The sequence below is a fragment of the Globicephala melas genome, chromosome 2 (genome assembly GCF_963455315.2).
Source record: "Globicephala melas chromosome 2, mGloMel1.2, whole genome shotgun sequence".
In the NCBI taxonomy this organism is placed as follows: domain Eukaryota; kingdom Metazoa; phylum Chordata; class Mammalia; order Artiodactyla; family Delphinidae; genus Globicephala; species Globicephala melas.
The window spans coordinates 52,279,627-52,293,944 of record NC_083315.2 but is presented as its reverse complement, the minus strand read 5'-3'; positions in this window follow the sequence as shown (position 1 = coordinate 52,293,944).

Here is a 14,318-nt window from a genome sequence, read left to right as displayed (position 1 = left end):
TTCTGACATCCGTTGTCCTTGTTGCAGATCCATAGTTTGTTTTACTGCTGGGTAGCATTCCATTGTGTGTTTATTCCACAATTTGTTTATCCATTCATCTGTTGATGGACCTTTCTAGTTTGGGCCATTATGAATACAAAGTCATGTACAAGTCTTTGTGTGGACATATGGTTTCATTTCTCTTAGGTAAGGAACTGCTAAAATATTTTCCAAAGTAATTGAAGAATTTTACATTTCACCAGCAATGCATAAGTGGCTCTTCCACATCCCCCCCATCAATCCTGGTGGGCGTGCAGTGGTATTTCATGAGGTTTGAATTTGTACTTTCCTGATGACATGTAAACGTATTTCATTTGCCTACTGGCCATTCTTATCTTCTTTTAGAATATATAAAATTTTTCCCATTTTTAAATTGCATTCTTAGTCTTTTTTATTGAGATATGAGTTCTCTATATATTTTAGATACAAATCCTTTATAAAATATATGTAATGAGAATATTTTCTGCTATTCTGTGGCCTTTCTGTTTGCTTTCTTTGATAGTGTCTTTCAAAGAAAAGAAGAATTTAATTTAGATGAAGTTCAGTTTATCAATCTTTATCTATTATGGGTCAGACTTTTGGTATCCCACCTAAGAAAACTTTACCTAATTAGAAGTTAAGAGTTTCTCTGGGTTTTCTTTAAAAAGTTAGCATTCATATTTACACCTTTGATATACTTAGAGCTAAATTTTTGTGGATAATGTGAGTAAGGGTCAAGGTTCTTTTCTTCCACGTGGATGTCCACTTGTTTCAACACAATTTGTTGAAAATATTATTCTTTCTTCCATTGAGTTACTTCTACATTTTTGTTGAGAATCAATAGACCTTATATATGTGGGTGTATTTTGGGGGCTTTATTTCATTTACTCTGTTTCATTGACTTACCCATGTATTCTTTCACCGATTCCATGTTGTTCTGATTAATGTTGCTGTAAAGTAAATTATCCAACTTTGATCTTCTTCTTAAAAAATGTTTTTGACTATTTGAAGTTTTTTGCATTTCATAGACATTTTAGAATGATCTTTTCAATTTCTATAAAGAAGCTTCATGGGATTTTAATTCATATTACATAAAATCTATAGATGAATTCAGGGAAAATTGGGGTTTTTTTGTTTTGTTTTGTTTTTTTGTGGTACGCGGGCCTCTCACTGTTGTGGCCTCTCCCATTGCGGAGCACAGGCTCCGGATGCGCAGGCTCAGTGTCCATGGCTCACAGGCCCAGCCGCTCCGCGGCATGTGGGATCCTCCCTGACCGGGGCACGAACCCGGGTCCCCTGCATCGGCAGGCGGACTCTCAACCACTACGTCACAGGGAAGTCCAAAATTGGTATCTTAACAGTATTGAATCCTCCAATCTGTGAAAACTCTGCATCTCTCTATTTATTTATAATAGATCATATTTAATTTTTCTCAGAAATACTTTGTAGATTTCCGTGCAAAGTCTTGCATTTGATTCAGTAAATATATCCCTAATTATTTCATATTTTATGCTGTTATTAATGCTATTTTTAATACTTCATTGTCCAGTTGTTTGTTGGTAGTATATAGAAATATAATTGATTTTAATATATTCACATTGCATCCTATAACCTTGCTCAATGCACTATTATTTTGATAAAAATTTTTGTAGATTCCTTAGGATTACATCAAAAAAGTCAATCATATAATCTCTGAATATAGATAGTTTTACTTCTTCCTCTCCTTTCTGGATGCTTTTTATTTCTTTTTCTTGCCTTACAGCCCTGACAGAGACCTCCAGGGCAATGTGGAATAGAAGTGGTGAGAGTGGATACCCTTGCTTTATTCCAATATTAAGGGAAAATGTTCAGGTGTTGTTGTTGTTGTTTTTACCGTTAAGTATGATGTTAACATCTTCCTCTTATTTTTCCTCTGTTCTCTCTACCCTTTACTCTTTGCCCCCTTTTGCACCTCTCTGAAAATTTCAGTCTTAAGGGTAGGGCAGTACAAGATACACATCTGGCATGGAATGAGGAGCCCAGGCAGTGTGAGGAGAGCATGAGGGTTCATAGCTCAAGTGGATGAAAAAAGACATCTTTTTGGGTGGAAAGGTGAGTTTGGATGTCACAGCCAAAGCAAAAGTAAGGAGGGTATCACTGGGGACAGACAGCCTGGCATGGGTGTCAGAGCGCATGGGAGATGAGGAAGGCATTGATGTGGACAAAGCAGCCTGTGTTTGACATCAGAGCCAAGGCAAAGTGAAGCCACGTCCCAATGGCAGGAGGCCTCATGTGGCAGTAAGGGTCTCAGAGGGTAGGAGAATATCCAGACATGGGGACTACCCTGAGTGTGGGTCTAAGCCCAGGCAGGATGAGAAAGGCATCCACTAATGTGGGTCAGCCTGGAATAAGGAATTGGAGCCCAAGCAGCATTAGGAAGGCATCCTAACACTGTGCAAGGGGAGAAGATGTGGGCATCCATGTGTTGGGGTGACCTGTCATGGGAACTCAGAACTCGAGAAGAGTAAGGATGGCATCCACATTCTGGGATGGCCCAAAATGAGATTCAGAACCTGAACAGGGAGAGCAGAAAGTGTGGAGGGTAGTGGCAGCAGCAAGAGATTGGATATACAGTGGGGCACTTATCAAATGAGTAAGTACATTAAAGATAATGGAAGCCAGATTTCTCTCTTTGGAGATGGGAGTTACAAATGCTAAAAGACAGAGAAATAATCCCTGTGGTGTGAGATTGTGGTCAAAAATATTTGTGTGAATTAATGATTTTCAAAATGTATAGATAAGTACAAATATGTACATACACATATATATGCATATACTGTATGTATATTTTTCTGTACACCTACATATATACACATATGTACATATATTCTCAAGTTCTATCCACCAAGAATGCCTAAGAACAATGACAGCCCAATAGCAATCAGCTATTGCACCCCTGCACCCAGATCATGAATTCTCTGTATGATTTTCTAACTAAAAGGAGCCATGGCTCTTTGGGAAAAGGGTTGATTCTTGAGATGGGCCAGGAAAGTACAAGGTAAGATTGAAATACCTTGTGCCAGAGAACAGGAAGTGTTTAAAGAATGATGGGGACATGTCAAAGAGACACAGAATCCAGCTTGAATGTGTTTGTGCTGCCCAATTTTGGAAAAAAATTTGAGCATAAAAATTAATAATGACAATAATGAACTACAACCCATAGAAAAAGAACAGGAAAATATGAGTTAGTGCATAATAATCAATTAGCTAATGAAATGTTTAATCACAAATGGCATATTTACATAGCTTTTAATTACATTCCCCACAAAATACTAATTATGAAGAAGAAACTTTACAGTATAGCTGGCAAACACCACCATAATCAAGTGATCAATACAAATAAATTAAAGAATGAAATAAATCAAAATAATGTGTCCCATGATATAATACATTGAGAAGAATACTGTATCAGTTCTATGACATGCCTAACAAAGATGTATAACCTGAATGTAATCATGAGAAAACATCAAACAAATTTCAATTGAGAGACCAAATACAACCCAACTGCCCTGTAATATTTAAAAGTGCCAACGTCATCAAAGTCAGGAAAGACTGAGGAACTACCCCAAACTGAAGGAAACTGAAGAGTCAGGGATTCTTAATGCATGTATGATTCTGAACTGTAAGAGATATTAGTGGGGCAATTGGTGGATCTTGAATGGGATCTGAAGATTGCAGAGTAGTAATTTAATATCTATTTCCTGATTTTAATGATTGTATTGTAATAACATAGGAAAGTCTCCTTGCATGTGTGAAAAACACTCAGCTCTTTGAGGATGATAGTCATCAGCTTGGCTTCTTATGCACAAATGGTTCAGGGTAAAGTTCATTGTGAAGTCCTTCAAACTTCTCTGTAAGTTTATGATGGCTTTACATTTTTTAAAAAAAATCAAAAAACAAAACCAAAAAGTTTTCTCTAGGTACCCTTCAACAGATTAAGAAATATGCCTTCCGTTCGCAGTTTGTGGGAAATTTTATCAAGAATGAAGTGGAATTTTGTCAGATGCTTTTGTTGTTGTTGTATATCTATGGAGTAAATCGTACGGATTTTCTTCTTTATGGTTTTGATGTGGTAGATGACATTGATCTTCAAATGTTAAGCAATCTTTGCATTCCCAGGATAAACATTACTTGGTCATGTTGCTTACATTTTTAATATATCTGTGGATTTGACTTCCTAATATTTTTGATGAGGATTTCTGTCTAGGTTCATGAGTGTTTGCTGTATAATGTCCTTTTCTTGTCTGGTCTTAGTTTCAGTGCACAATGAGGCTACAACACGCTCCCTCATTCTCTAAGTTTTGAAGGATTTTTTTGTAGGGTAATTATCATTTCTTACTTAATTATTTTCTAGAATTCATCAAAGAAGCCATCTGCCCTTGAAGTTTCCCTTAGATTTTAATGATAAATATAATTTCTTTAACAGGCATAAGGCTATTTAGATTTCTCCTTCTTCTCATGACAGTTTTGCTAATTTATGTATTTTGAGAAGTTTGTCCATTTCACCTAAGTTGTCAAATTTAGTAACAAAAATGCCTACAATGTTCCCTTACTATAATTTTGAAGTCTGTAGTATATGTAGTTATGCTCCATCTTTCTCCTGATATTGGTAGTTTGTGTCTTTTTGTCTTTTTTTTTTTTTGCGGTACGCGGGCCTCTCACTGTTGTGGCCTCTCCCATTGCGGAGTGCAGGCTCAGCGGCCATGGCTCATGGGCCCAGCCACTCTGCGGCACGTGGGATCTTCCCGGACCGGGGCACGAACCTGTGTCCCATCGGCAGGCGGACTGTCAACCACTGCGCCACCAGGGAAGCCCCCTTTTTGTCTTTTCTTAATAAGTCTACAAAGAGGTTGATTGCTTTTATTGATATTTTCAAAGAATCTGTTTTTGGTTTTATTTATTTTTCTTTATCATTTGTCTGTTTTCTATTTTATTAATTTCTGCTCTCACCCTAATTATTTTCTTTACTTACTTTAGGTTTACTTTGCTCTTCTTTTTCTAGCTTCTTAAGATAGAATCTTAGATTATTGTGTTTTTTGTCAATAAATAATACATTTATTGTTGTCCACATGCACCTGAAACCTTTCACTACTTAAGTTTACCAGAAGTATTCTACTTATACCATAAATGCCAAATGGAAAGAACTTAAACTAGGGATGATGTATGTGCATTCTGAGGTATCACTGTAGAGAATAATACATTCAATAACAATGTCCCTAAAAATCTATCAATTACTTGTATTTCACAAAAGCACCATAAATTTCTTCATGTGAATCACCTTCCTAACCTTGACTGTGTAACAGTGCTGACTGAACGTATGAAAGAGATGGCAAAATACTCACTAGACTAAATTGGGTGCAATAAGAGACTAGGTAAAATGAAGAATTGTTTTAAGACCATAAAATAGGAAATTGGTATAGTTTCTCCTGTTAAAACCCAAAGTAGTATTATTATCGTACTATTGTCAATTTTTCTCTTCATGTTTGTTAGTATTTGGGTTTTTAAAAAAATTTTTATTTATTTATTTATTTATTTTTGGCTGTGCTGGATCTTCATTTCTGTGCATGGGCTTTCTCTAGTTGCGGTGAACAGGGCCACTCTTCATCGCGGTGCACGGGCCTCTCACTGTCACAGCCTTTCTTGTTGTGGAGCACAAGCTCCAGACGTGCAGGCTCAGTAGTTGTGGCTCATGGGCCTAGTTGCTCCGTGGCATGTGGGATCTTCCCAGACCAGGGCTTGAACCCGTGTCCCCTGCCTTGGCAGGCAGATTCTCAACCACTGCGTCACCAGGGAAGCCCTAGTATTTGTTTTATATATTTAAGTATTCCTGAATTGGGTGCATATATGTTAACAAGTGTCATGTCCTCTTCTTGTATTGATCCCTTTTACATCATGTAATGCCCTTCTTTGTCTTTCATTATAGCCTTTGTTTTAAAGTCTGTTTTGTCTGATATGAGTATTGCTCCCCTGCTTTCTTGTCCTTTGCATTTGCGTGAAATATCTTTTTCCATCCCCTCACTTTCAGTCTGTGTATGTCTCTAGCTCTGAAGGGAGTCCCTTGTAGGCAGCATATGGAAGGGTCCTGTTTTTTATCCAATCAGCCAGGCTATGTCTTTTGATTGGAGCCTTTAGTCCATTGACATTTAAAGAAATGATTGTAGCATGTACTTATTGTCATTTTAGTACATGTTTTCCAGTTGTTTTTGTCATTCTTCTCTCTTCATTTCTTTTTCTTTTTGTTTCTACCGTTGCAGTTTGATGATTTTCTTTAGTAGTATGTTTGGATTCCATGCTTTTGGGGTTTCATGTATCTATTGTAGGTTTTTGATTTGTGGTTATCATGAGGTTCACATATATTGACCTATAACCATATCTACTTTTTTTAAACTCGTAGCCATTTAAGTTCAAACATATTCTAAACAATCTACATTTTTTACTCCCTTCCACCACATTTTGTGTTTTTGATGTCATATTTTACATCTTCATGTTTATCCCTTATTTGTTTACTGTCAGTATAATTACTTTTACAACTTTTTGTCTTTTAATTACATGCTGGCTTATTTAAGTGGTTGATCCTCTGTCTTTACTATGCAATTGCCTTTCTTAGTGGAATTTTCCCTTTCCTATAGATTCTTAATTCTTTTCCACTTTGACATTTTTTTAAAGATAGGTTTAGCATTGATGAACTCTCTTAGATTTGCTTATCTGAGAAGTCTTTATCATTCCTTCTATTCTAAATGATAATATTGCTGGATAGAGTATCCTAGGCTGCAGGTTTTTCCCTTTTGGGACTTTGAATATATCTTGTTACTTCCTTCTGGCCTTCGAAGTTTCCATAGAGAAATCAGCTGATGGCCTTATAGGGGTTCCTTTATATATGACTCTTTGTTTTTCTCTTGCTGGCTTTAGAGTTCTCTCTTTATCTTTAGCCTTTATCATTTTAATTATATGTCTTAGCGTGGCCTTTTTGCATTCATCTTGTTTGGGATCCTCTGTGCTTCCTGTGTCTGAATGTCTGTGTCCTTCTACAGGCTTGGGAAATTTTTAGCCATAATTTCTTCAAATACATCTTTTATCCCCTTTTCTCTCTCTTCTCCTTCTGAGAGCCCTATAATACAAATGGTGGTATGTCTAATGTTATCCTAAAGATCTCTTAAACTGTTTTCATTTTTTTAAATTTGCTTTTCTTTTTGCTGTTCTGATTGGATGATTTCCATTATTCTATATTCCAGATCATGTATAGCTTCTTCTGTATCATTTAGTCTGCTATTCATTCCTTCTAATGTGTTTTTTTATTTCAGCTACTGAATTCTTCTTTTATGATAGTTTTTTAATATTTTCTAGATCCTTGTTAAAATATTCACTGTTTATATCAATTCTTTTCACTAATCCATTTAAAATTTTTATAAACAATGCTTTGAATTCTTTACCTGGTAAACTGTTTATTTCTGTTTCATTATTTATTTTTTCATGAGTATTCTCTTGCTCTTTCAATTGAGAGCAGTTTCTCTGCTTTTTCATTTTACTTAACTTTCTCTGCCTCTATGAATTTAGGTGAAACAGTTGCTTACTGTGGTCTTAAGGGTGAAACAGTTGCTTACTGTGTCTCTGGTGGGGCTGCTGGATTTGATGTGGATGCCAGTCATGTCTTTCCTCAGGGTGTGCTGGCAGCTATCACTTTGGTAGGGGTGGGGCTGGAGTTGGAGCAGCTAGAGCAGGCTCCTGGTGTGAGGCAGGACTTCCTCTCTGGTCAGTGGCCATCTCCACCCTATTGGGTGTCTGGTCCAATCCCACATTACTGGAGTGGAAACCCTGAGGGTCAGGCTTGAGCTGGCTCTGTTCCATTTATTTGTTTGTTTATTTATTTATTTATTTATAACCTAAGAATATTACCCTGGGGGTTCACAGTGAATGTGTCCCCCTTAAATGTGTGTTTTTCCCTCTTCCTGCACTGAGACCTTCCCCCCAAACGAGGGGAGTGCTGAATCAAGTGTGGCTTGTGCACTCACAGAGGTCCTATGCTCTGCCTATGTTTGATTCTGCAGCTGTACTCAGACACAGCCCACAGTTTCATCCTTTTCTGGGATGTGGTTGCCCCAGATCTAGTGTGGTGCTGTGCTATGAAGTGAGCAGGTTGGAGCCTTTGCTCAGCTTGGATATACAACAAGGCAGTCATGGTAAACCCAGCAGCCATACTGCTGTCGGAGATTTGAACTGATTCAGGGGTGCTGCTTGAGTAAACAACAGTGGCCACTGTCATCCCACCAGGGCTCTGCTTCAACTGGGTCAACTCTGGGTCAACATGGCTTCTAAAGAGTCTTTTTCCACGTTCTGGCCATCTTAGATCCAGTGCCACCTGTGGCATGAAGTGAGCAGGGCCATGGCATTTGCTCAGCTCAGGCTGCGGAACATGGTGGTTGTAGGAAGGTGGTTGTAGGAAACCCAGCAGCCACCAGGGCAGCCCCCGACCCCCCACCCTGCCTAGGGTCAAGCCATCACCTGCACAGTCCTCATGAGTGGAGTCTAGGCTTCTCCAGCCTTTCTGTCTTTCCCGGTGGTCTCCAAGGCACAGAGGGGGCTGTTCTCCTATATGTAGGATGTCCAGTCTGTGGCTTGACCTACTCTCTCCCTAGGGTGAGAGTCCACCTATGTGATCTCCCTTTTCCTCTGAGACTCTTCAAAGGAAATTGGTCCCAACCCAATCACTTTTCTTCCCTTCCTACCCAGTTACATGTGTAACTTTCTTATAGCCTTGGTTGTACAGGAGTCCTCTGCCAATTTCCAGTTAGTTTTCATTGAGAACTGTCCACATGTAGATGTGTTTTTGATGTGTTCATTGGGGAGGTAAGTTCCACATCTTTTTACTTGGAATATTCCTCCCCAAGTTTCCTTCTTTTAAAGAGAATATCCTTTAGCCTTTTTTTTTTTTTTTCAAATAGATCTGCTAGTGACAAATTCCCTTACTTTTCCTTCATCTGAGATTGTCTTGATTTCTTCTTCATTCCTGAAGGGTTTTTTTTTTTTTTACCAGATATAGAATTCACAGTTGATAGTTCTTTCAGCACTTGGAAGTACTGCACCATTTTCTTATGGCCTCCATCATTTCTAATGAGAGATTTTCTGTCACTTGAATTGTTTTTCCTTTATTCATAGTGTGTCACTTCTCTCTGGGTGCTTCCAAATTTTTTTCTTTGTCTTTTGTTTTCAGAAGTTTGATTATGATGTACCTTTCTATGGATTTCTTTGGGTTTATCCTATTTTGAATTTGCTCAGATTCATGAATGTCAGTTCATGTGTTTTGTAAAATTGGGGGATATTTCAGCCACTATTTTTGAAATACTTTTCAGCCCCAACTTCTTTCTCTGGGTCTCTGGAGTTTTGGAACTCTGATTGCATGAATGCTAGGTCTTTTGTTATAGCTCCACAGGTCACTGAGGCTGTGTTCAGTACTCTTTCTTTCAGTTTATTTTCTCTCTGCTGTTCAAATTGAGTGATTTCCATTTTCAAGTCACTGCTTCTTTCCTCTGTCACCTCCACTCTGCTGTTGAGCCCATCCATTGAGTCTTTTATTTTGGTTATTGTATTTTGCAACTCCAAAATTTCCATTTATCAACAGTTTTTCCCTATATCTTCTATTTCTTTGCTGAGACTATTGTTTTCATATATTTCAAGTGTGTTCATAATTCTTATTGAATTTTTATAATGGCTGCTTTAAAAATCTTTGTTTGATGATTCTAACATCTCTGTTATCTTAGTGCTGGCATCTATTTATTTATTTTTTATTCCTTGTCTTGGTATGATAAATTGTTTTCTATCAAAACCTGGACGTTCTGTGTATTATGTTGCAAATATCTGGATCTCCTTTAACTCTTCTGTTTTATCTAGCACCCTCCAATTCCATTCTGGTAGGGAAAAGGGCCTGCTTCGTTACTGCCAGATAAGGGTGGAAGTCGGGTTTGTCCGCTCTGTTTTCATTGACTCCCAGGGAGGGAGAGACCCCCTGCTGGTTGACGTGGGGGTTCAGGACCCCCAGTAGGCCTCCGCTGATTATACTTGGGAGAGAGAGAGAGAGCAGTGTCTCATTACTGATCCTCATATGTCCTCCACTGTCACTGCAGGAGGGTGGTTTCATTACCTCTGGGTCTTGGTAAAAGACTTTTCGACTAAACCTCCTCTGGCACCACGCCTGTGGGGAATGAGGGCTCCTCATTACTCTGAGAGGAGAAAAGGCCACGCTTCCCACATGGTCTCCAACAAGTAGGTCTAGGAGCTTCTGTTACCATCCACTAAGGATGAAAGTCCTGCCTATACACTCTGCCTGCTTTGGCACCACCCCTGGGGGGTACTGAGTTCCTCTTACAGCCGGACGGAGCTGTTGTTAGTCTAGGCACCGCTTAGCCTTGAAGTGGCTAAAGAGTGGGACAGGCCACAGTATTTTCAGTGGTGTTTGGCAGGAGTAAAGATGTTATTGTCTAAAACTTTTCTTGGTCTTTGGCTAGAAAGGGCAGACTTTTCTTGGGGTTCCTTTTTTTCTGTTTGTACTTGCTGGCATTTCCAGATTGCTGGCTTCTATAGTACTCAGTCTGAGATATATGAGATATAAAGAAAGTCCAGGTAATTCACTGCTATGGCACTCCCATCTCCCTCGGCCATCTGCATTTTTCTCCCCACCTTTCAATGTCTTCTTATGTTTGTAATTTTCAAATATATAACTTCTAGTGTTTTTAGCTATACTTAGCAGAAGGAATAGGAAATAGCACATTTACCCTTTCCCCTTATTCTTTCTGTACAACACTAAAAAATTTTTTTGTCAACAGAAGACAATAAAGAGGAAAGATAAATGATTAGATTTAATCTGCCATGTTTAATCCTCAGCCCATTAATAAATTTCCCAATGTTATATTATTCTTTCATTCCTGAAATAAATAATTGTTCAGTCCTTATTTTAATCTGTGCCTCATATATCAGTGTAAGTTTCATTATTATTAATATTAAAGACTGTTGAGAATTACTGCCATGTTTAACAATTTCTTTTTTGTCATGTTTCTTGCATTTCCATTCTGTTCTCACTGCTCTTCCTGATTTTGTTTTCTTTTCAGTGAGACCCTGTGAGTGGTAAACTCTTTCATTTCTATTTATTTGAAAATTGTATTTATTTTGTGCTTACTGTAGGGCCTTGCCTAGCTAAATATAGACTTCCAGTGTTCTGGAGTGTCAAGTTGGAAACAAAGGCTTTGGCCCCAAGATGGCAAAAATGAGACTTATTTATAATATTGAAGATTACATGTGACATGGCTGGTCTAATGTCTCAATAGTTAACATTTTCTATTAGTATTTTGATGAAAATAGCTCATTGTCTTCGGGCCTCATTTTTGTTTCTGTGAAAACTGATATCAATTTCATTGTTCTTTCTCTTTGTGTCTTTCCAAGGATTTCTTTGAGTTTATCCTATTTGGAATTTGCTCAGATCCATGGAAATTGTGATGCTCTACATAGTTACCATGAAGAGCCTGGCTATGGATTTTTTTGTTTATCCTTACTTTTGTGAATATTCAATCTGAGAATTCATGCATGAAGTTCTAGAAATTGTATCACTTAGACTGTTCACCTGCCTGCCCTCTTTGATGCTCTTCTCTGTAGCTTCTCCTTGTAGGACTCTTACATTGGACATCAGGGTTTACAGTAATCATTTCTTAAAGTAACATTGACTGTGAAAATCCCATACTTTCCACCTCATTTTCTCTCTGTGCTGAATCAGGAGTAATTTTCTAGATCTAATCTCTAGTTCATCAATTATTTGGGTATAAAATAACATGTTTTACCATTTGACCTAGTAACCATTCAATAAATAGTCACTGAATGAATCCATGAGTTAATAAGTTCCGCTAATCATCCAGATATAGGCATCTCCTATTTCAGGTCAGTAACCTGTTCCTGAATTTTAAATGTTTGGCTAGAGCATCATAACCAGAAGGCTCTTTCTTATTAATTTAAACAGGGTAGATTGTACTGTAGTACCTATCCACCTGAAACTCCCAATTAATTTCCTAACCATCTCCATGATTATAACATTGCTTCCTGTGCACCAAATGAGTGTGTTTTTTAACTACAGCTGCTTTGCACTCAGTCACATGGCATCTCTCTAACGTCCACCCCTTTTTGATTCTTGGCACTTGTTTCAAAACATCTCCATAGGATTTTAGTGTTCTGCCCATCGTGAGTGGAATATTACTTAAAAGTTTTGACCACCTATCATTTTGTTAAAAATACATACTGTCCTTGGGAACATAAACATATTTTTCCTATGCAAACAGCAACAGGAAAGTTGTCTTTTAATAGATACACATATTGAGGACTCCAGCTCCAGGCCAGAATTCCATGTGTGATTTTTCAGGCCCGACCACAGGTAGTTACAAAATTCAGAAAGCAAGCCTCCCAGGAAGCTTCTCTCCCCATACCAGCGGTGCTGACAGCCAGCGTGTTGCAGTCTCTGGGGGGCTCTGTCCAGGACTCAGGCCCTACTGAACATGCTCTCTGGCGTAGCAGCGTTCCCAGCCCAGGGATCTCCACTTGGAGGCCTTCCCTAGGGGCCTCCCCTGATCATCAGGAGTGGGTGACTTTGAGAACACTTCTTCACCCCGACTCAGGGCTCAGTACTTTCCCACTTCTAGCCCTTCCTGCCTCCATCTTCTTGGCCTCTGTGTACATACACAAAATGTCAGGAGCCACTTATTTGGGGGTCCTTGGGCAGAGATGATCCACCCATCCGAGCTGATCTACCCAGCCCTCACTTGGCACTTCTGCAGGGAAAACAAAACCTGGGGGGCTGGTACTTCTCCTCTATTGCCTCTTGCTTTATGATCAATCTCAGTTTGTTGTTCAAGACTTGACGGTTACTTTCACTGTGGCTTGTCTTAATCAACTGCTTGTCTTAATCAGCTGCTTCCAAAACTAGCCACCCAGCTCTCTCTAGCTCTGCTTAGCTCTTGACATATATCCTGTAAAGATAAGGTATTAAAAACCAAATGGCCTTCTACTAAGAAAATGTTAGCTGTCAAGACATTAGACAAGGCATGTCATATTTAATATTGTAAGTAAGTCTCATATCTGATATCTTGGGGCCAAAACCTTTGTTTCCATTTTGACACTTTCCTTTTGAAACATCTCAAGAAATTGAATTACTTAGTCAAATGGTATGTACATAGTTGGGGAAAAAAAAATCTCTGCAAATATCATCAATTCTTTTTCCCAAAAGATACAACAGTTTTCTTCACATGAGCAGAGTATGATAGTGACCAATTCAGAACACCAACATAAATGTTAGTTATATTTTCTAATCTGTGAGCATTTGGTGAGTTAAAAATATTGTCAGTTGTTTTTTAAATACAATACGTTTATTAAGGTAAAATGTTTCATAAATGTTGTGAGACATTTCTAATTTTTTCTTAAATTATCTAGTCATGGTTTTAAATTGACAGAACAATTTTATAAAGGATGTAGACAGTTCCAATGTAAACCACACCAAGTTTCTCCTATTATTAACATCTTACATAGTAGGTATATTTGTTACAATTAATGAGCCAACATTGATTCATCATATAAGTAAAGTCCACCCTTTGCTCGGATTGTCATAGTTTCATCTATGTTCTCTTTCTGTCCCAGGCTTCTGTTCAGAATACCACATGATGTTTAGTCCTCATGTTTCCATAGACTGTTCTTGGCTCTAAAGGCGGGGAGTGTTATGTCTTGGAAAACTGACCTCTTTATCATTGTATAATCCCCCTCTTTATCCATGATAATTGTCCTTCTTCTGAAGTCTACTTGCCTGAAATTACTATAGCTCCTCTAGGTATATTTTAATGATGGTTAGCACATGTATCAGTTTCCTAGGGATGCTGTAACAAATTACTACAAGCTGGTGGTTTCAAACAACAGAAATGTATTCTCCCACAGTTCTAGAGGCCAAGAGTCTGAGATCAAGATGTCAGCAGGACTGTGCTCACTTTACTGGTGCGGTTGGCAATCCGTGGGGCTCCTTGGCTTATAGCTGCTTCGCTCCCCTCTGCCTCCATCTTCACAGGGTATTCTCTGTTAGTCCCTGTGGCCTGTGCATCCACATGTTCTTATGAAGATACCAGTCTTTGGATTTAGGGGCCACCTAATCCAGTATAGCCTCATCTTAATCAATTACATCTGCGAAGACTATTTCCAAGCAAGGTCATATTCTGAGGTTCAGAGTGGATATGAATTTTGGGGGAACA